General features: G+C 50.3%; 1 protein-coding gene across 8 annotated transcripts in view; it reads left to right on the top strand.

Moving 5' to 3' along the window:
- ZBTB7C (zinc finger and BTB domain containing 7C) overlaps positions 1-23,417 on the top strand; it is a 382,751-nt gene that overhangs the window by 203,489 nt on the left and 155,845 nt on the right. For 6 of the 8 annotated variants that reach the window (XM_024984588.2, XM_059881078.1, XM_024984587.2 and 3 more), the window contains one exon: positions 21,304-21,362. The gene's annotated coding sequence lies outside the window, so the exon portion shown is untranslated. Of the gene's footprint in view, positions 1-21; positions 9,177-21,303; positions 21,363-23,417 lie in introns of those variants that run through there. The other 2 variants (XM_024984590.2, XM_059881079.1) reach the window with 1 other exon arrangement.

Genomic DNA, 23,417 nt, shown 5'->3' with positions numbered 1-23,417 from the left:
GGTCAAGCTCTTGCTCATCACCAGCAAGCTCTAAGCCTTCTAATTCATGCCCTCCTGCTCTGTGTGGGCCTTGCCTCCCGTCAAAGTTTTAAGGGGAATTAGTCATTCTCTACAGTGGCTTTCCACTCTGAGGCTTTACCTTAGAAACAGTCCAGAAGGGAACACTCCCAATCAATGATCCAGCAAGCACAGAGCTAGTGAGAGCAGTGTGCATTTAGCTGGGAAGAGCAGTGTGGGTTGGGGTTGGGAAGGTTTATAGGGAAGGTTTACAGGGTCTTGAGTATAAGACTGGGTATGGGACGACTGGGAAGGTGGAGAGGAGGGGGCTACCCCCCTGAAGTGTGTCTATTTTGGGGGGACCCTATTCTGGGTATTCTCTCTCCACCAGAGAGTATGACCTCATGGAGTAGTCAACTAGGTGTATATAAATCAGGGATAGACAGGATGCAAAAGGTGGTGGGCATCTTGAAGAGAATGGGTGAGGCCCATCGGTGAGGGTCCCCGACTACAGACATGCAAGGAAGGCCTCACACTGTGGCTGACAGGCTGGGCTGCCTGGTTCAGGCCTGGGTGGTGGTGGTGGTGGTGGTGGTTTAGTCGCTAAGGTGTGTCTGACTCTTGCAACCTCACGGACTGTAGCCATCAGGCTCCTCTGTCCATGGGATTTTCCAGGCAAGAATACTGGAGTGGGTTGCCATGTCCTTCTCCAGGGGATCTTCCCAGCCCAGGGATCAAACCTGTGTCTCATTATGTCCCCTGTATCACAGGCAGATTCTTTACCACTAGTGCCATTCTTTACCACTAGAGCACACCCCACCTCAAAAAAAAAAAAAAAAAAAGAGAGAGAAACAAATTTGTATATCTGAATCACTTTGCTGTACATCAAAACTAACACGACATTGTAAATCAACTATATGTCAATAAAAATTAATTAAAACAAGAAAAGCGACTGAAGGCAGCTCCATAGAGCTGCTGCCCCTGCTGCTGGCACCATCAGAGCGTGTTTCTAGAATCAGGAGATGACAGAGTCTGTTCATCCACATCTCAGAGCATCCTTAAAATGGACTCATACTGTTAGCCTTCTTCTCAGCAGATTCCGGGTTTCCCCAGGTAGGGTGGGTGTAGCGCGGGCCTCCCAGAGGAGCTCGGGGAGGCGCGCGGTCCTCGGCAGGGGGGTTTCGGTGTAGACGCCTTCCCTGCTCCTTGCCTGAACCTTGAGCTAGGACTTTGGCTCTGCCACCCTCGAGGGCACACTTTGGGTTGTTTTCAGCCGCTTGGGCATATGGACTTTGCTAGCAAGGTGGGACCGGAGGGAGGTGGCACTGAGGGCCTTGGACAGGAAAAGGGGTGAATGCTGACAGATGGCGCCAAAGCCAGGCACCTGTGCCCTAACACACCTGCTCCACCAAGGGCCTGGATCGGGGCTGGGGCGGCAGTGAGTGCGAGCAAGGGGCGGGGGCAGGCGGCCCAGGGCCCAGGGGAGAACAAGGCTGGGGCGTGGGCAGGAGGCAGCACGGAACACCCCCAGTGCCTGAACTCCGCCCCTGCCCCGTGTGCTGGGCGCCAGGCACTGTGGAGCCTCCCGGCTCTGTGGGCGCCTTTGTTTCCTGGGCGGGCTGCAGGTGAGAGGGCGTTCGGCACTCACCCTCCACCCCTGCCCGGGCTGTGCCAATGTCAACAGCACAGTCAGTGATCAGGCTGGGGAGGCCGTGACAAAGGGCACCCCTCCTCTGAGTGGGATCTGAAAACCCGGTGGGCCTGGCAGAAGCAGGCACCCCCACTTTCCCAGGATCAACACCCACCTCCTCAGCCCAGTGCTACCCCGCACCCCACCCAGCTGGGCTCTGTCCACCTCATCTCCATCCTCCGCTGCCAGGTTGGGTCCCTTCTCTGCCCACTCTCCCTACTGACTTACTTGCTCTCATCTGGAAGGTCCCACCCTGCCCCTCTCTGTCTCCATCTCAGCCACCCCAGGAGCTTAGCCCCAGTCCTTCTCAGCCTCCCCAGGCCTCAGCAGCTCCCATGCTTGCCTCACAGGCGGATCCCCCAGATCCCAGGCTGCCCTGTTGATTTGGGGGCTGCCTCTGTGCATATGTCTGTTGCCCCCCAGGGACTGCAAGGCACAGAAGGCAGAGTGTTCCCCTATCCAGCCTCCTTTCCAGCCCAGCACCTGATGGACAAAGAAGTCATGCATGTCCACAAGCGCACTGGTGAGGGAAGAAAGGATGTAGTCCTGCCTGTGGTATCACCCATTGCAAGTCCTAGGTCCACTGGCCCACCTGTGTAACTTCCCGGGAGACTGGGACCTTGGCGAGCCGGTCCCCTCTAGGATAAGAAAGTGTGTCAGTCACTCTCTGCAACCCCATGGACTGTAGCCCGCCAGGCTCCTCTGTCCATGGAATTCTGCAGGCAATAATACTGGAGTGGGCTGCCATTCCCTTCTCTTGGGGATCTTCCTGAACCAGGAATTGATCCCAGGTCTCCCGCATTGCAGGCAGACTCTACCATCTGAGCCACGAGGGCAGTCCTCTGGGATAAGGAAGCAGTCAAATCACAAAGGGAGATGGGAAGCTGGGGGCTGGGGGTGCCCACCAAGAAGGGCAGAGGGAGAATTAATGCAGAGAGTCCAGGTGACACCTAGGAAGTGTGTGGCAACCTGGGCTTTTCCCGAGGAAGAACGGAACAAAGGCTGCTGGGAGGCGTGGTGTCGGGAGGTGTGGCGTCTGAGAGGGATATGGGCCCGGGACTAGACAGAGCTGCCTTTTATTTATGCGGCCGGGTGGTGGGGACACAGGTGTTTGTGATGTTATTTTATATGCCTCTTTGTATGTCTGGAATATTTCATCACAGATTTTTAAAGAAAGAGGTGCCTGAGGCCAAGACAATGGAGATGGCTCTGGAAAAGACACAGGGAAGAGGCTTGGGGAAAGGCAGGACACCTGTGAGTGCAGATGGAGAAGCAGGGCTCCACAACAGGGAAGGAGGAAGAGACGCTTGGAAAATCCAAGTCATGAATCACCGGGGCTCCGTCCAGACCTTGCCAGAGGGTGGACCGGGTGGAGCCAGGGTGGTGTCGTCATGGGAATGGATCGCAGATGAGATCTGATCAGGTTGACCAGGATCTACAGAAGCATCTCTTCAGTGGGCCGCCAGCCTCCTGGGTTTTCAGCCGAGGCTTGTAACTGCTTCCAGGCACTCAGGCACAGCTTTCAGGGGAGGGTGGGAGTTTCCGGTATTGTTGTTGTTATTTTCAAACAATCATTTTAAAGTAGCTGAGTCTTCTCTACAGCATGCCGGGGTTTCAGACTCTGAATCTCTGAAGAAAGGATAAATGATGCGCTTTGTAGGAGGAGAGGGGATTGCGGAGGGGGAATGATTCACTTTACAGAAATGGCTTAAATGACAATGCCTTTCGTGGGCTTAAATGAGATTTGAGGTGTTCGGTTGCTTAGACCCAATCTTGTATGGAAAGCAGAGCCCGCCTGCCCAGGTGCCATGGCCTACGTTGCTGTGGGCGTGTCTCCATCTGTGTGGGGCCGAGAGGGCAGTGCCCAGGGCAGTGGCCCTGCCCTGCATGGGCTAAGAAGAGCCATTCATCACTGGCCTCTCCCCCAGAGAATGAGACCACATCTGTGGCTTTTCAAGGCTGCCCGAGAGAGAGAGTCCACCTACTTCTTGCCCACCCACAAGGCTGCGTGGACCAGCGCCTTTATTAGACTACTGCTGCATACAGTCTGAGCCTGGAGGAGGGCAGATGGCTGATGGCAGCTCTGGGCCACACTTCGTGAGGGGCACAGTACTTCTCGAAGACTTGATCCTAATGACTCAGTGAATTTTAATCATATTGACAAGAAAACTGTAATAAGGCGCTAGCCAGTGTCCTCTGCTCTAGATTTACACTTGGTGCCTGTGGTATTAGATGTTTCATGCCTGCCTGCTTGTGGTTGGTGTCGCAGAGTATCCATGAGCCTGGTGTTGATAAAGAATCTGTCTCTGTGGCAGGGGTTAGATTGGCCATCCTTGTCTTGCTTGGGATCGGCCACTTTGGGCCATCTGCCAGGACTGCGTATTAGAGTGGATTCTAGAATGTGTCTGGGTGGGATTTTCTGACCTGTGGACTCAAGGAGGTTTGCAAAAGAGACCAGGTGGAAGATGTGGATGATTTGGGGTAGCCTGTGCCTGTGACGGGTTCTTGGCTGCTTCTTCATGACCAAGCCACTCTGCAGAGTGTCTGGGGACATCACTGTGTCTTCAATGCGGGGATGTTGCTTGCTGTATTCATCCAGGTTCCATACTCAAGTTGAGCAGGTGAGGAAGCAACTTAAATGGGAGTGGGAGCTGAGGACTGTTAACAAGAGTGGGTGGAACTCACTAGAAGCTCCTGGCACTGCAGTCAGAGGAAGTGTGAGCAGAGGACAGGGGTCTATGGACCCTGAATTGGGCAGTGTGCTAGGAACTGGCTGCCCTGGCGGGGTGGGCAGGGCAGCCGTGTGTGCTCAGGGCTCTGGAGGGGAGTGCAGGCTGCAGTGTGTGAGGCAGGATGCTGTCTGGTTCTGGGAGCGGAAATGCCACCTAGAGCAGCCCGGAAGGAGACCTCTGGTTAAACACGATGCCTTGGCCACATCTATTTATCTCAGCCCCCTTTCTAATCATCCCTCCACCCATGGCGATAAAGAAAATGACAGAGCCTGATGCCCCAAGGACAGTGAGAGCAGGAGAGGAGCAGAGAGCAGGTGAAGATGTCAGCAAAGATGTGGAAATAGAAAGTCTATGGATGGACAGTTGCTCACTGAGCAGAGAGATGAAACCCAAGGGTGGGTAGTGAGAAGAAATCTCGAGAAGCAGTCATCCCACCCCCTGCCAACCCTCAAGCAGAGCAGAAATGGGAGTCACATACTTCTGAAGGTAAGATGAGGAATGGCTTTGAAAACTTGGGAACTGGTTGAAAATTTGCATGAAGAATCCTTACACCCAGAGCCCCTCCTGTAAACTTCCCCTCTCTGCTTTGGCCAAAGACTAGACGTTTCTTTTCAAAAAAATATGATTCAGTGAAGTTCTGGACCCTGAGACACTGTGTGCAGCTGAGAGCAAGTTTGCACACTAGACTCAAAATGAGAGCATTTGTTTAAAGATTACATCGCAAGTGGTGAGACTTCCAGCTCCTCTATACTCTCTGCCCCAAGAATACTGGTAGCCCAGTGTCTGGCCCCCAAGCAGAGTGATTGCAGGGTTCCTGTGCAAGTAAACTGATTGGCCCAAAAGGAAAAAAATTGTACATATTTGGTATGTGTGAATAGGTATGTACATGTGCATATGTATGTGTGTTTACGTATGTGTGTGTGTGTAGATACATATGTGTACTTGAGTGCATATACACTCATGCATATGTGTGTATATGTGTGTGTGTGTATATGTATGTTTGTGTGCATATACATACCTACACATACAAATATATGTTTGTGTGTATGTATCTGCATGTTTCTGTGTCTATGTTTGTGTATATTTCCCCAAAGAAATAAACAGATTTCTACCTAATCACCCATAGAGAAATCACTGACTTTTTAGTGTCTTGCTCTTAACTATTAATGCTGGTCAAGGATTACCTGGCATTTGTGAAAAAGAAGTCTATAACATGTGAGATCAAGAGAGAGGGAAATAAACAAACTGGAGGGGAAAGAAAAAGGAGCTGAAGGGATGAAAGCCAAGTCTAGGAGCAGAAGAAAACTTCAATAAAACTATACTTAATGTCCTCAGAGAGATAAGAGGAGATAATGCATCCATAAAATGAGAATGGGGGTTGTAAAAAAGGAACATTCAAAGAATAAGGGCGGACTCTAAGAAGTTAAACATATAACAGCAGAAATTTAAAAATCAGTGGAAGGTTTGAAAGTGAGTTGAGGGACTTTCTTAGAAAGTAGGAAAAGAAGACAACAATGTAGGAAGTTGGAAAAAAATAATTAGGAGATTTAGAAGCTCGGTCCAGGAGGATCAGCAGTAAGGGTTCCAAAAATAGAGAGCACAGACACTCGAGGGGATGGAGGTTATTGGAGAAGCTATGTGAGAAAGTCCGCAGGACTGAAGGACACGGGCTTCCGGGCTACATGGAGGGTGCAGTGGGTGCAGAGAACCACCAGGTGACCTGTCCTGGTGGAGCCCCAGAGTGTTAAGGACAAAGTGAGGCTTTATACAGCTTTCAGAGAGGAAGAAAGTAGATTGCATACAAACAGGACAGAACTCAGCTTTCCAACGGTGTCTCTGGAAACTGGAAGACATGGGAACAATGCCTCCAGTCTTCCAAGGGCGGGTGGTTTCCACCTTTCTGTTCACAGCCAAACAGACTATCAAGAGGGAGAGGGAATAAAGTTGGTTCGAATAGGCATGGTCTCAGAGGGCGTACCTTCTACACACCTGTAAAAATGAAGCAAGCGAGTACATCAAAATGAAAATGGTGACAGCAGACAATGTAATGGGTCCCCAAAGATGACTGCATCCTAATGCCCAGAACCTGTGAAAATGTGAGATTCCATAGCAAAAGGGGAATTAAGTTTGCAGAGGGAATGAAGATTGCTAACAGCTGACCCTGAGATGGGGTGATGATCCTGGGTTATCCCTCTGGGTCCAATGTAATCACAAGGGTCCTTAGAAGCAAGCGAAGGAGGCAGAGGAGCGGATGAGAGTCATGACGTCTGGGGAGGACTCTCCCAAGGTCGCTTGGCTAGGAGATGGAGGAAGGAGCTCTTAGCCAAGGACTGTGGGTTCCTCTGGAAGCTGGAAACACAGACAGCCTCTCGAAGCTCTTCTCCCCCAGAGCCTTCAAAAGGAAGGCTGCCAACATCTTGATCTAGTCCAGCGAGACCCATTTCAGACTTCTGACCTGCAGAACTGTAAGGCAATACATCTGTGTTGTTTGAAGCCACTTCGTTTTCAGTAACGTGTTACAGCAGCAATGGACACTAATACAGTGTGGGATTCAGGAAGCAAGGAGTAAGAAATCCCAGGTGACAGCTGTGCAGAAGGCTCAGGTCCAGACTGGACTTGGAGCATGGAGAACTCTGGATGGTATCACGCCTAGAAAAAAACAAAAAGGAACGGACAGACTGCACTGAACTGTTTGGAGAGGGATTTGAACAGTTCTATGTGTGTGCAAATAAGGATTGTATGCTCAATCGTGTCTGACTCTTTGAGACCCCATGGACTGTAGCCCGCCAGATTCCTTGGTCCATGGAGTTCTCTGAATACTGGAGTGGGTTGCCATTTCCTTTTCCAGGGGATCTTCTCGACCCAGGGATCAAACCCACCATCTCCTGCACTTCTGCCTTGGCAAACAGATTATTTACCACTGAGCCACCTGGGAAGCCTGTAAATAAATGTTAGGTGCATACAAAGCCATTTTTAATACTAGAGAAAATGTTACGGAAGAAAGGAACATCACGTGGCTTATCGGTGAGCAGCGGCTACTCAGTCACCATAGTGTGAACACCGACAATTGCTTTAACCAAGATGGTGGCATCACTCTGTTGGGAGAATGGAGAGGATAGAAATGTGGGTTTAAAGGAAGTGGGGTTGGGGGCATAGGAAACCTCATCTTCCTCTCTGGGGCACTAATAGATAATATCTAAAAATGGAAGTTCTGTAAGTGGTTATATGTAGTGTGTGCTCTGAACTGAACTGTGGCCCTCCAGAATTCAAATATTATATCCCTAACCCAGTGTGTCTATATTTGGAGTAAGGAAGTAACTAAGGTTAAGTGAGGTTATAGGGTGGAGCCCTGATTAGCATCCTGATAAGAAGAGACCCCAGGGTACTCACTCTTGACTGTGTGAAGACACGGTGAGAGGTGGTCGTCTGCAAGCCAAGAAGCAGGCTCTCCCAGAAACCAGACTGGTTGGCACTTAGACCCTGGACTTCCTAGCCTCCAGGACTATGGGAAATACATCTGTATTGTTTAAACCACCCAGGTCTATGGTGTTCTGTGGCATGTTTTGAAAGTCGTAGCTGACTAATGCAGCATGTTATTTAGAAATATGTCACCAAAGACCATAGATCAGTGATCGGTGATGTGCGCTCAGTCATGTCTGACTCTGCGACCCCACGGACTGTTGTCCTCCAGGCTCCTCTGTCCATGGAATTTTCGAGGCAAGGATACTGGAATGGGTTGACAGTTCCTACTCCAGAAAAGACCATAAGAAATAGCTAAATAATTGAGAGTGATTATCTCTGGGAACTGGAAATCAGTGTGTAGCCAGGAGTGCTGTTTTTCATTGTTGGGTTTTATTACTTTTACTTTTTCAAGTCTTGTATATGTGTTAAAATTTTAAAGTAAAACAACAACAACAAAAATGGAATTTATTGGCTTAGGTAAATATAAAGTTCAAAAACAGAGTGATCTTTAGGAATAGCTTGATGAGATCTCCAGCTCCATTTTTCTGTAGCTCAGTGCTGTCCTCTGAACTCTTTTATAGTAGCAAAACAGTTGCAGTAGCTCCAGCCCTTACACGTACCTTCAGTATCTCTGATAATGGCACTTCTCCCCAAGAGCTCCCCAGGAAACATGTCCTGCATCTTATGTGATAGAATTTGTTCCAATCACTATAGCCAGGGAGCTGAACTGAGCTGCTTGGCTTAAGCCAACCATAACCCACCTCAGAAATACATTGGCTATGAGGTGCAAGTGGTAATCTGGGAGGAAATTGGTGTTCTTCTGCCAAGAGGAAGGATGAAAGGATGATGGGTGGCTCAGAGTAGCAAGTGTCCAGTACAAATGTGTTCCTCTGGAGAATATCTCTTTATGAGATGTAGGTCCCTCCTAATTCTTTTGATTGGTTGGTTGGTTGATTTGATGGCATTTAACTTAAGTTAAAAGTTAACTTTTGCTCTGTGTGACTCATGAAATAGGGAAGGCTGGACATAGAGAAAATGACTTGATAAGAGAGGTTAAAGGGGGCATCCCACACCATATAAGTGATGTGGCAGCATGAAAAAATGAAAGGCAGAGGTGAGTCCAAAGCCCCATTCTTAGGAGAAGTGTGTTCTACTGTGACTCAGTTGGACATGATCAAAAATTTCAGCCTGGAGTGATTGAAGGACAACCCCTGAACAGTTCCCGGACTTCACCTCTCTTCCCAGCCAGCCTACCACAGATGCCGGAAATTGCGTCATTAGAAACTCATCTCTGTGTAAGAAGTTCCCATGACCGTTGGGAGGGGGGTACATTTGGCTATTGCCTGTTGCTAAAGCAGAAGGCCTTAGTTTGCCAAATCCTTCCTGGACAGCTGCAGCGGGAGGAGATTTGGGGTGTGGGAGGGGAAGAGGGGAGAAGTATCTGGAGGCAGGGGGCCCACTCAGCACAGGTGTGGAGGTGGGAGAAAGAGAACCAGGTGAGGACTAAGATGCCGTGGGGGCTGGGGGACAGCACCAGGTCCTTAGTCCCCAGAGCGCTAACCTTAACCTGAGTCCTGATAAGGGGAGCACTAGACACTCTCTACGACTCGGTTAGCCAGCTTGCCAAACTCATCAGCTCACTCCATCCCTCTGACTGATGTCCACAGCTGGAGGAACACTTGGGGCAGGAAGGCGGCTGTCCAGCACTTGGGGCAGGAAGGCGGCTGTCCAAAATGTCCACCATGTCTGCTCCCACCAGCTGAGCTGAATGCTTTCCTAGAGGCAGCTGGCTTACTTCCCAAACCTGTTTATGCCAGTGGAACTTGCTATTGTAATTATGCAATTTAATTAAGTATTATACAAACCAATTAAATCTCATTGCAAAAAAAAATTGTTTCAAGGAAACAATTGGTTGAAAATTTGGAAAGACTCAAAAAAAAAAACAGTTCATTTTATTTAATAAAAAAATGCTGTTGAGTTAGATGTGGATGAAACAACTAGGAAAGGTTGGGGAAATATTCACGAAATTGAGGGAGACTTTTGCATTCAGATTATTTTGCAAGTGTATTTAGCTTCTCATTCCATTTAAGAAAACCATACTTAGAAATAAGTGTGGTTTATGCCAGAAAGACAATCAGAACAATTACATCCAGGAGATGAGAAGGTAAAGAAACATCTTGGCTTTATATCCAAAGTTCAGTGAGTGAATATACAAACATGTAAGATGCTAAAATGTTTCAGCTCACTGACTAATCATCTCAGCTAAGAGGGCTTCCTGCATAGCTTATTTGTGGTGGGCTTCATCTCCTGGACACTCACTCCCACTCTTCTGACTCAGAGGCTGGTATGCAGGGCGAGATCACACTTATCAGCCGCAGATGCTTAGTTGGCCGGGTTTCCCAAAACTGGCAGAATTGGGAGAAGCCAAAGAAAAGCAGGAAAAAAAAAACAAAAAAACTGAGGATGGCTTCAACCTGGATCAGCCCCTCTGCTGCCCCCCAGCTGTCACCCAGCGGCCTGAGCAGTAGGTCCAGCCTACACTGCACTCTCCCCAAACTACGCACCCCGCACCCCACCCTGAGAGAACAGGGAGCAGGGTGACTCCATATGTGAGACTCAAGCTCAGAGGCAGCTGCCGTTTGGGTTCTTTATCTGCCCTCATGGCTGCAACTCTGGCCTCTCCACACACACCTCCTTCTCCAGCCACATCTGCTCACTCACTGCCTTGGTTATGCTTGACCACTCCCAACTATGCCTGTTTGCTAAGAGTCTCTCTTTCTAGACTGCCCTTTGCCCTGACTCTTCATATCTTCCCCTTCCTTCGGCTTCTGCTTACTGTCTGCTGCCTCCAGGAAGCCCTCCTTGATTACCCGCTGAGCTTACTGCATGGACCACCCTCCTGCACTTAGTCTTGACTGCTTTCTCATCTTTCCAAGATGCGGGGTGATTTTAGGTGCCGAGGAGAGGTTCTCACCCAGGTTCAACCCAACACCTCTCCTGAGCTATAAAATTGGAGTTCTTCTTGAGACCCTTTCTGGATTTTATTTCAGACACTCCTGCACAGTCACCACCCTGCAGGACTGCACAAATTTCAGCACTAAAGCCCCCACAATGGACATAGAGATTCAGGAATATTTGTCCTGAAAAGTTGATGTGGGAGAACCACGGACTTCCGACGGGCTGTAGGACACTGGGTTCCGTCCCTGGGTCCCCAGTTCTCAAGGGAAAGTTGTAGTTCCGTTTGACTCAGTTCCTGCAAAAACCTTTAAATCAGAGACTTCCTGTAAGCAAGGCACTGGGGTGGGGGCAGGGAGGAGGCAGGATGGGCGGGGCCGGAGATGAATGACATATGATGGCGCCTCCCCTCAGAGTGCGTGAGCAGGTGGGGAAGATGCCCACGTGCCTGAGGAGCTGGGACAGTGATGCACAAAATGCCGAGGGACGTGTGGTGTCCCGGCAGACTTCTTACAGGGGGTGAGAGCTGGGGGCACCTGCGGGGAAATCGGAGGGTGGGCCTTCCAGGTGGGCGGGTGGCCAGGACGGTTCTCATACTCCACACAGATGCAAGTAGTGCTTCCGGCGGCCCTGGTACGCCCGGGGGCCTCTGTCGGGATCGCTTCTGACGCCTCGTGGGAGGGGAAGCTGGGTGGTTGAGGAGACATCTTTTTCTAAGTCGGGCGGTGGGAGTTCCAGGGAAGAGTTCTGACTGAGCTTTCCCAGGCCCCAGAGGTTGGTTGACATGCTGGAGGGACACGTCATGGTTGGCCTGGGACAGCCGCTTTATGCCTACTGTCCCCCGGTGACTATTAACAGCGTCCCCTTTCATTCTCAAAGTGCCCTTGTTTGGCTAATAAAACGGCGTGTCCATGCCGGGGGAGTGATGCGGTCCCGGGGGGAGTGATGCGGTCCCGGGGGAGCAGGGGCCGCAGGGGACAGCTCCGGAGGCGCCTTCTCCAGGTGCTCCTTCTGCTGTGGGCGTCGCCCACCCCCTGTCCAGACACCCGCTGCACCACCCGCACTGCCTGGACCCTGCTGGCCACCGTGCCTGCAGGTACGGTGTCAGCTGCAGGTCTGTCTTTCGCATCATTGGGGTGCAGAGTAAACAGTGGAGTTTGAAAATAAAAAGTCAAGTAAATCCTTTCCCGGGGGAATCAGTTTTTTTCTTCCATCTGAAAGGGGGCTGAAAGCCTCTTTTTCTCCAAGAGAAAGCGTGCTAGTTGCTCAGTTGTGTCTGATTCTTTGCGACCCCATGGGCTGTAGCCCACCAGGCTCCTCTGTCCGTGGAATTCTCCAGGCAAGAATACTGCAGTGGGTTGCCATTCCCTTCTCCAGGGGTTCTTCCCAACCCAGGGATCCAACTCAGGCCTCCTGCATTGCAGGCGGATTCTTTAGCGCCCGAACCACCAGAGAAAGCTTAGTATTAGTTACTCCTATCACAGTGGACACCAGGTGAAATAGAACTTCCTGGAAAGTAGGTTTAGATACAGGGGGGAGCATGAGTGATAGGGTGCAGGGCACCAGGACAAGGGCAAGACCCACACAGGCGGGAAAAGCCCCCAACGGGAAGCCCGTGGTCACGAAGACAGAGCACGTCCGCTTCCCGGTTCCGCCGCGTGGAGCCCCGAACGCCACCTTTGCCAGCCTGATGTCCATCCCCGCGGGGGCTGACGAGGCAGCCTTGCTCCCAGGGCCCTCCGGTTCCCCTCCCCACACGCGTGCCCACACCAGCCTCGAAGTCCCAGCCCCACTAGGCAGCAGAACCAGGCCGACAGGCAGAGTGGGCCGCCCACGCGGCCCCAGACCCCATCAGCCAATGAAGGCAGGCACATAGAACCTTCTTATTAAACCCAGGAGACTCCCTTCCGCCCCTCAGCCCCTGTGGGAATTCTGCTGCGCTGAGATGCCTTCTTCAGGAGCCCTGCAGACGTGAGGGCTTTGTCATGCTTTCTTCCTTATGTTATGGAAAGAAAACATTTTTCCCCAGATTTAAACCATTGTTCACTATTACAGCGTCGAATATTCTCTATCATTCCCCTGCATCCACTCAGGTTCCACTGAGCTTTCACCATCCTGCCTCACCAGCCAGAGAGCATTGGGAAGGACCCCCTCAGTGGGCGCCCTCCTCCTTCTTACCCTGGCAGTGTGGGCAGGGACCCCTGGGGGTGGGGGCCTGGATAACCTTTCCCTGTTCCTCAGGCAAGGATCTGCTGGCAGCCCTGGCTCAGATTTGCCCAAGCCCAGGAACACTTCCCTGAGGCCAGACAAAAAAGAAGACGTGTGTGATTGAGCAGTCGGACTGGGGCTGGGCAGCCTGACCAGAGAGATTGGACCTCTGTTCCTTGGACAGGCTCTCTTGCTTCCCCTATCCCAGGCCCCAGGCCCCAGCTTTGGCTTCAGCTCTCTGGGTTCAGCCCTTTCTCCTCCTCAGGCTGTTTTAAGGTTCTAGGCCAAGGTTGCAGAAGTTCAGACTTCCAAGGGAGCCATCACCCACCAAAGCAATGACTGAGAGGATTTGGTTGCCTTGGAAGACACTGTTCTCCAGTGACACACGCATACTTTCCCGTCCCCATCCCCCCACCTCTCTCTCTCTCAATTAGAGCAGACCAACCTGGACTGGTGCCCTGCGGGCTGGACCTCAGCTCATGGGTTTCCCCGATATGCCCGCATGTTGAACCCCGGAGCCAAGGGCCATGCTACTGCCCTGCAGGCTGCTTGGCAATGACCACACACACACACTTTGCAGCACTTCCAGGGAAAAGCAGGGCAATGTCCCTTTGTTGAGTGGGCTCTCAACGCCAAGCAACATCGCATGTGCAAGGGTGTCTGGGGGAAGCCCCTCTGAATGTGCTCCCAGGGTTGGGAAAGTGGCCTCTGGACCAAACGCAAGGTCTCCCCTAAGGTGTGGGGGGTGCTGCTGTTTATTCTGTTCAGCAAATACTCAGGAGTTTGCTGGAGGAAAGGGAGGCTTACCATCAGATTCTTTCCTTTCGTGGGGAAATAAAGAGGCATGCAAGTAATCACTGTTGAATTCAAGGAATGTTTATTGAGCACCTACTATATCAGCTGTTGTGGGTGGAGGAACAGTAAAGGTTGGGTGGAGTCTGGCTGTGGGCATAGGCTGGGTCTCTGTTTGACTCCCTTCTGGAAGGCAGTGGCGGTGAGCCTGGCACAGAGCATGTGCTCAGGAAGAGTGAGTTAAGGCTCAGTCACTGCCTGGCAGGCAGAATTGTCCCGGTTGCTGGGGTCCGTGCCTCTGTTTGCCTCACCAGCTGGGCGGGGCAGGGGGTCCTGCTGGCCTGCCCCCTTGGCTTTCCCAAACAGTCTCTAGCACTTCGGACAGGCGTGGTTGTACTTCCAGTTGAAAGGACCGTGTTGGTCTCTGGAGCTTCCTCCAAGACCCCAGCGTGGCACCTGGTGGCCCAGTGGGGCCCAGTGATGGAGGTGGGTACTAATTGGCCCTGAGTATTGTGTTTTGGGGTTGGTTGTTTTTTTAACTAATAGGCTATTTTTTTAGAACAGTTTTAGGTTTATAGAAAAATTGAGCAGAAAGTACAAAGTTCCTACATACCCTCTTTCTTCCCCTCCCTCCAAGTTTCCCCTACTATTAATATCTTGCATTAATGTGGTACATTTGTGATAATTGGTGAACCAATACTGATACATTATTATATTTATTATTTTATTGAAGTATATTGTGTTTGCTTCAGGTATGCAGCAGTGATTCAGTTATACATACATGTATGTATATATGTATGTATATTTTTTTATTATTTTCCATTATAGTTTATTAAAAGATACTGAATATAGTTCCCTTGCTATATAGTAATTCCTTGTTGTTTGTCTATTTTATATACAATACTGTGCATCTGTCAATCTATTGGTATATCATTATTTACTAAAGTCCATAGTTTACACTAGAGTTCACTCTTTGTGTTGTACAGTTTTACGGGTTTTGACAAATGTATAAACCCGTGTGTCTGCCATTACAAGGTCACACAGAATGGTTTCGCTTCCCTGAAAACCCCCTGTGATTCACCTGTTCATCTGGACTCTCTGCCCTCTGGCAACCACTGATCTTTTTCTTATCTCCATAGTTTTGCCTTTTCCAGAAGGTCGTACAGTTGGAATCATATAGTATGTAGCCCGTTCAGATTGGCTTCTTTCACTTAGTAATACACATGTAAGACTCCTTGATGTCTTTATGACTTGATAATGCATTTCTTTTTAGCACTGAGTAATATTCCATTGCATGGATGTACCACAGTTTATTTCTCCATTCGCCCACTGAAGGACATCTTGATGGCCTCCACTTTTGGCAATTATGAATAAAGCTGCCATAAACTTCTGTGTGCAGGTTTTTGTGTGGACCTAAGTTTTCAGCTCCCTCGGGTGAATACTTAAGTATGTGCTTGCCGGATCCTATGGACAGAGCATGTCTGGTTCTGTAAGGACTAGACAAACAGGAGATGGACTGTCTGTGCCATTTTATGACCTCAGCGTGGTTAATTTTAATATTAGCAGAAAAAGCAAACTATAACCAACATAACACAGCCTCCAAAGGATCCTGGGAAGAGAAGCCCCTGCCTCTCTGTCACCATAGACCTCAGCTGACCCACGCTAGCGACAGCTCATCACCCCAGGCGTCTTCTCACCAGCCCAGTAGCACTTCCCATGGGAGCGCAGTCAGCGCTCATCCATGTGCTGGGCTCGAGCTAGGAGCTAGCACTTAGCAGTGAGCACACAGTCTGCATTCCCCCATGGGGCTGATCTCCCAGGGAAAAGCTGGTCTCACCGTCCTCACCAGAGAACACAGATGCCGCACCTGGTGCCAAGTGTGTCCCACTAGCTCGTTTCATCTCTGTTTCAGCCCCAGGAGGTAGGAGGTCAGTGCCATTATTCTGCCCATTTTGCTGGTGAAAATCTAAAGCAGACAGAGGTTAAGTCACTTGTCCAAGGTCACATAGCTGGTCAATGGCAGGGTCAGTCTGGCTCTAAACCCCAGAGCATTATGGCCTCCTGGGAGCTGCAAGGCCCTGCAGCAGAGACTAATGACCTCCCTGTCCCCTGAGGGCACCTCTCACAGCCTGTATCCCTCCCCGTGAGGTAGAGTCAGTCGCTTCAAAGTCATTCCCGGAGGGGGTTGTGGCGGCGGGGATAGTGTTCGTGGTGGGAGGAGACTGTAGTCTACCTGCTGGCATCCAGCGTCAGACAGGCCCCTCCCAGCCCTGCGTGCTTGCTGAGGCTGCTATGGGGTGCAGGGTACACAGGACGCACGGGAACCCTCCCACCACCCACTAGGTGTGTGCAGGCCCCAGACTGGGAGTCTGGGACCCATGTTCTGCTTCTGGTCTTGTCCTTGGTGTGACCTGGGGTGAGGCATTTGCCTTCTCTGGACTCAGGTATCCTGGTTGTAAAGTGAGGGATTTATAGGGTTGCTCTAGCATGGACATTTGATGCTTTTCAAAAAGCCATTAGAGACCCTGAGAAGAACAACACCAATTTTCTGTCACATGTTGATTGTAAGTGCCGTGGCAGTTCTTAGAAGAGAAAGGTTAGTGCTGATTTAAAAAAAGAAAGAAGGAAAAAGATTTCATGAATTTGCGTCAGCTCTCAAGGCAGCATCTCTACAAAGGTGCTATTGAGAACAATGGTGTTTATCCATGAGCAGAAAGGTCACAAGGGGCCAACGTCACGCCTACAGCAGGCTCTGACCTGTCTCCAGTCTGGGGCCTCCTCCTCTCAGGTGTCCAGGCCCAAATATGGCCTGACCCACAGGCACTGTTTCATTCTGGGCCTAGACTTTCACAGTCCCCAAAGCATGCAGTGCTCTGTCTGGTCCCTTCTGGTTGACATCATGCAGGTGAGATTTCATACTGAAACTCGCAGACCTTGAGGGAACACCTGGAAAAGGCTCTGAGTTCTAGGGCTTGGTTTGAGCAAGGATGCTTGTGAGCTGGATTCTTCTGAGAAGGTCACTCGGCTTCTCTGTGCTTCCCTCTTCCTGACTGTGTAGTGTCCTGGAGGGAGTTTGCAAGCAGGGACCACACCTTCTCTTGTGTGCATCCCCACAGGTAGCAAAGACCCTGGAATACTGCCATTGCTCAGTAAACGGTTAACTCTATCCCACCTGCCAGACAGGTATGTGGGAAAACACTTCTTTAAATTATAAAGCATCACACAAGTGTTAGCTAATATTAATTAACATTGGAGTTTGTCACTCAGTCGTGTCCAACTCTTTACGACCCTGTGGATGGTAGCCCACCAGGCTCCTCTCTATGAGATTTCCCAGCAAAGAATTGGAGTGAATTGCCATTCCCTTCTCCAAGGAATGTTCCCGAGCCAGGGATCGAACCCTGGTCTCTAATGTTGGTCCAAGCGTTAGGCTGTTAGTCTCATAGTTCTGAGTCACATTTAGTCTTCCTATTGCTACTGAAAGCCAGGAGCAATCAGAGAAGAGGGCCTAGATGTTTGTGGCCACAGATTTGCAGACATGTATGAGCCTCCCACCTTCAGTGTCTGTATGCTTGGGGAGGAGAGAAGAGGGGATGAGAGTGAAGAAAGGGAGGGAGGTTAGACTGCACAGCCCGGTCAAGGGCCAACTGTTTCTACACATGACAGCAGGCTGGAGCCAGACCCCTCGGCACCTTGACCTCTGGTTCCGAGTCTCCTCGGGGAGAGCCAGGCGTGTGCTCTCTGCAGAGGTCTGCCCTTGACAGACAGCGCCGACTGGTCATGGAGCCAAGGGTTGAGGAGACGGAGCCTGGGTGATGATGTCCTTTGGCCCATTTCCAGCCCTTCCTGGAGATTCAAGGAAACAAGTCATTAGTATGGAGTGTTCCTTAATGAGAGCAAGGCAGCCAGATTGTTGGGTTTGAGATCCCCCAGGTCAGGGTCCGGGAAGGCACTTGAAATCATTAAGGACCTTTTGCTGGCTGAGGGGCCATGAACTTGAACCTTATTTCTCCAGAGGTGAAAGCGTGCCCAACATTTGGGAGGATGGATGGGGTGAGGGATGGGTAACTATTAGCTTGGAAAGTTGATAGCTTCACATTCTCACTGCAGACCATAATTGTGGGAAGGGACCTTCGTGATCACTTCCTTAAGTAGCAAAGAAGAAGACCAAGGCTCAGAGAGGGAACGAGGCTTGTCGGGAGCTCTCATCAGACTCTTCTTATCTCACAAGCCTGGATTTTTTTTAGGTCTTTATTGAATTGAATTTGTTACAGTACTGTTTCTGTTTTCTGTTTGGTTTTCTGGCCACTGTTGAACCCACACCCCTGCATTGGAAGGCAAAGTCTTAACCACTGGACTGCCAGGGAAGTCCTAAGCCTGGATGTTTTCTCCCCTTTTTTTCCCTCGTAACATTATTTTTTGAGGCTTAAAGCACGTTCCAAGAAAAAAAAAATCTGGATACAGAAAAAAAAAAAGTATCCATGCTATTTATTCACTCTCACTCACAGAAGCTGTTAGCTCTAATGACCTTTCCAAATTAATAAAATCTGTAAATGTTCAATTGTTTACTGCACACATTGAGTTACACCTCAAAATGGCTGGAGGGACCCACTCGCCTGCCTGGAGTTTCTAGCTCGAGGGTTCTGCAGCCAGCAGATATGCTCTGCACCCCAGGCAGGGAGCTGTGCCTGGATTCCCTGTGAAAGGAGGCACAGCCCGTTTTCCCTCCCAGAGCTTTGAGGGAACAGCACGCGGTGTGCTCAGAGCCTGTGGCAGACAAAAAAATGTTAGTGATGATCCCGGTCCAAAGGTCCTTCCAGAGAATTTAGGGGAGAGACAAACCCTTCAGACATGAATATAGAATCATTCCCAAACAAATGCTCGAGGGTGGCTTTGTGACGTTTGCAGAACGTAGATCCACTAGAAAGGGTCGGATTTGGTTTGGTGGAGGCCACAGGAAACGGCTTTCTGGGCAGGCAGCATGGGCGAGAAGGAGCCCATGTGCCTGGGGGAGGAAGCCAGTCCCGGGTGTGGGGGATGGGCCCGGCTGGGTGGAAGGGGTCCCCACTCTGGGCGGTGATGGGGTTCGGACTCCATGAGGTGGGCACAAGGAGATCCTGTTTGTTATGCTCAGACACCTGCATCCATGATGATGCTGCATGAACACCATGTTTGCAAGCCCAGAGTGACACAGCCCAGTTTGTCCTTGAGTGAGAAAAGCTGTGTTACCACAGGAGGATTTTTTTTTAATTGTGGTGAAATATGCATAACATTCGGGGAAGGCAATGGCAACCCACTCCAGTACTCTTGCCTGGAAAATCCCATGGACAGAGGAGTCTGGTGGGCTGCAGTCCATGGGGTCGAGAAGAGTCAGACATGACTGAGAAACTTCCCTTTCACTTTTCACTTTCATGCACTGGAGAAGGAAATGACAACCCACTCCAGTGTTCTTGCCTGGAGAATCCCAGGGACGGCGGAGCCTGGTGGGCTGCTGTCTATGGGGTCTCACAGAGTCGGACACGACTGAAGTGACTTAGCAGCAGCAGCATACATAACATTTACCATATTAACCGTCTTTAAGTGTATAGGTTAGTGGCATTGTTTATTCGCATTGTTGTGCAACTATTGCTACCATACATCTCTAGAATGTATGGTTTCATCTTCATCTTCCCCAAATTAAACACTAACTCACCATTCCCCTCTCTCCCCAACTCCTGGTAACCTCTGTATTCTACTTTCTGTCTCTATGAATTTGACTGCCCTGTGATTGAAGTGTGAAAGTCAGCTCAGTCGTGTCTGACTCTTTGCGACCCCATGGACTGTAGCCTGCCAGGCTCCTCTGTCCATGGAATTCTCCAGGCAAGGATACTAGAGTGGGTAGCTGTTCCCTTCTTTAGGGGATCTTCCCAACTCAGGGGTCGAACCCAGGTCTCCCACATTGCAGGCAGATTCTTTACCATCTGAGCCACCAGGGAAGCCCGGATACCCATATGAGTAGAATCATACACATTTGTCCTTGTCTTATTTTCATTTACCATAATGTCCTCTAGTTCATCCATGTTGAAGGATATATCAGAATTCCCTTCCTTATTAAGTCTGAGTAACATTCTGTCATACATGTGAACTGCATTTTGTTCACCCATTCGTCCAATGGACTCTTGGGTTTCTCCCGTCTCCTGCCTATTGTGAGTGATGCTGCTATGAACGTGGGTGTGCGGCTATCTGTTTAAGTCCCTTGCAGGATGATTTTGAGCTTTTAAAAACAAGTGCTTCGGGTTTTCAAATCATCAGGGGGGATCAGCTGACCCTCACTGCTATCACTCCATAAGGAACAGATTGTCAGCTTGCAGTTTCCCACGCGTGAAGACTCTTCTGCCTTGAGCAGAGCTCTTCATTGAGCTCTGCCAGGGACACAGATTGCAGGCTGGACTCTGCGTGCACACGGCCCTTCCCCACGCCACACTAAGCGGCTTCCGTCTGCGTGCTAGCCAGTGTCAAGGCCTCTTTGCCTTCACTTCTTATCCTGAAACGCATCAGTCATGTTGAATTTGTCCCTCACTGAGGTAGCAGATGCTCTGCACTCTTGCTTGGTAAGTTCTTTCTCCTACCTTCTCAAATGTATTTAGCCACGATTGTAAAAGCCACGGGAAATCACACAGGCACAATGCTCCCTTCTGGTCCTATGTCCTCCCCACCTTCTCCAAAAATCTCTCCGATCATTGCCGAAGAACTAAAAGACATCCTGTCTTGAGGCATCACTCCCGCTGGCCATTAATTGCCTCTACAGATCCCAAACTCACCTAAAGCGCATTAAAGTGATGACATGCTCAGGCAGAGAGGCAGGAGGATGCACAGTTCAGGTTGGCGTTGTCATTAACTCAAGTCTTTGGTGTCAACTCCCTCCCGCACCGAACGTCCTGCCTGGCCCTACAGTCAACCTCCGAAATGCATTTTCTGGCCTTTGTTGGTTTGTGTCAGCTCTTGAACATTATTTAAATGTAGTTTGGGGCCCATGCATGCAATTACCATTGTGTTATTATTCAGAACCAGATTGTTAAGATTCAGGCAGCTGTACAAGGAGATGCCCTGTGCTGTGAGGTCCAATTTAGGAGGGCCTTCCGAGCTGGCGCACAGGGTTGCTAGGCAACCCCATGCTACAGAAGAGAAGGCCTCACTCCGAGTGGGAAGAAGCCCAGCGCCTTCAGGGAATTGGAGGCAGTGGTCAATCTGAGACTGGCATGGCGCCGGGGAGGGGGAGGGAGGCGACGTGGGCCGAACCCACGGCCGGAGGAGGGGGGATCTTGCCAGGGGCGCCCACCCAACTAGCACGCGGTGTTCCTGGGAGGGGAGAGTACTGCTGGGAGTGAGAACGCAGAGAAGGTGCAGAAGCCAGAGGTCGGCCAGGAAACTGCTGAAGGATACCCAGAGCAGATGCTAATATGCTTCTCCATCCCTTTCTTCTCTTTGCAGGAAATGAGCAGGTTTGCACAGAAACTGCTGGCCTGAAATTTAAGAAGACGTGGTCGCTTGTGAGTCTGAATTTTGCTTTCTTCGGTCTGTGGTTTGACAGTGTTCCTGGGAAGTGGGTGGGTTTCCCAGTTTGGGGAAGGGAACGTGACCTGGATGAAGTCAGGCTTTTGGTTCTTCTGGAAGGTGCCTCTGTCTGGGTGGGACTGGACCCAGGGATGGAAGGCTGTGAAGGCTCATGGTCTGAGCCTTGGCTCTGCCCTCTGAGTGGAGGGTGCCCACTGGCTCATGATAGAGAGCAGCTCCCTTGGGGTCGATTGGTGTGTGAGGAAAGCCGGACTCCTTTGGTATGAGGATGACGTGTTTTTTTTTTTTATTTTAATTTTTTGCCCTGGGGCCACGAATAGTTTGCACAATTCCAAGTTTGCTGCTAGGGTGATCTTATTTAGAACAGTAAATTCTCATACAGGCCCTTTAGCAGTGTGTTAAACTGAGAGCAATCATATGACGCAGTCCGTTACTCAATCTGGGAGTATTGTTAATTCGCCAGATGCCTGGTACTATCTGGTGGCCCTGAGAAATACAAGAGAGGCTGCAGGTTCAGGCTCTGTTTTGGAGGAATGGTCAGTCCAATGTGGGAAGAGAAGACATCTGCCCATGAAACCATGAAAGAACTTTATGAAAGGGTACGCATCCTGCTCTGGCCCGTATGGCACAAGCAGAAATGCTGGTGATGGGAGTGGTTAGGGAAGGTGTCCTGGGTAAAGGGAGAGCTGAGCTGGGCTGATGGAGGAGGAAGGCTGTTCCGGGGAGAAAGGAACAAGGATAAGGCCCCAGGATGGGAACACCCAATGGCCTACGTGGAGGATGTCGTAGACATGGGTCTAGTGGGGAGGGGAGGAAATGCTGGTGACACTGGGCAGGACCAGATAGTATAGGGCTTGACATGCCTTCATGAATGGTTCGCAAAGAATCAGGATAGCAAGTATCCCTGATCTATGTAAGTAAAATTAGGTTTCTGCCAGTTTATGACTCATTACGTGGAAAAGAATATATGGGTTTTTCAACAAGTTGGAAGTTGTATTCGAGATCAACACAGACACTGGGTAGATTACAGGAAATTCACATGGGGGATACTCCTTGCATCTCAGTGAGAGAGAGATTCCACCTTCTTCAGACAACTGCAGCTGGGGGTCATGAGACTGTGATGGGGACCCACCCTAAGCTTTGGGTGGACTTTCACCAGGACAGTGTTCCCCGTGTCCACTTGCTTTTCCCTGGAGTTGCTTCTCATGCAGGGAGCTCCAGGTACTATGCCCAGGGTGAGGAGCAGCTGGGGTATATTTATGTAACAAAGGTTAATTTAATGATTTGTTCCAAGCAAGCAGAGGATCCTTGCTTGTTCTGAATGTCAAGAACAACCAGGATTTATGTGGCGTTGCCCGTTCGCAGCACACTGGACGGTCCTGCCTCATCTGAGCCCCACAAAGGCTGTCAGGTAGTGCCGTTTTGCAGATGAGGAAATCGAGGCTCCAGGAGCTTCAGTATTTCATTGAGATTGCTGAGCAGGTAGAGCCTGTGTTCATGCTGACTTTCCACTGCGCACTGCTGCACGTCTGATTACGGAGCAGGCCTTCTGGGTCCTGCCTCCTGCCCGTTCGTCCTGGGAAAGAAGAGAGCTGTGCAGTCTCACCAGGTCGGGCTGTGGGAACTCTGTTCCGAATGGTCACTGTTTTGCTGTGCTGCCTTTCATGGAATGTATGGTATCAGACTGGTGATTTTGACTGGGCAGGAAACTGGTTATGGTTCTTCCCTCAAAGAGGAAGGCTCACGTGTGTGTCTACCACCAGGGGCCAGCCTCTGGAAAGATACAGGAAGGCAGCATCTGACTGACTTAGGTTGGGTTCTCTAGAAGCAGGGCCTGAGACAAGGATTCAGGCACATGTGATGTAGCAAAAGAGAGCGTTAGGGAAAGCTTGTAAGGGAGGGAGGGAAGCAGGGTCAGGAAGGAGGAGTTAAGCAAAGGTATGTCAGAGCAAGTCTCTTTTTGATTGGGTGCCCAGCGGGAAAAAATGGGTTTGAGTGGGGCATTGGTCACATTTACTACCCTGCCATGA

The sequence above is a fragment of the Bos taurus genome, chromosome 24 (genome assembly GCF_002263795.3).
Source record: "Bos taurus isolate L1 Dominette 01449 registration number 42190680 breed Hereford chromosome 24, ARS-UCD2.0, whole genome shotgun sequence".
Taxonomy (NCBI): Eukaryota; Metazoa; Chordata; class Mammalia; order Artiodactyla; family Bovidae; genus Bos; species Bos taurus.
The sequence above is the reverse complement of the archived record's forward strand: the minus strand, read 5'-3'. Positions and strand labels throughout refer to the sequence as shown.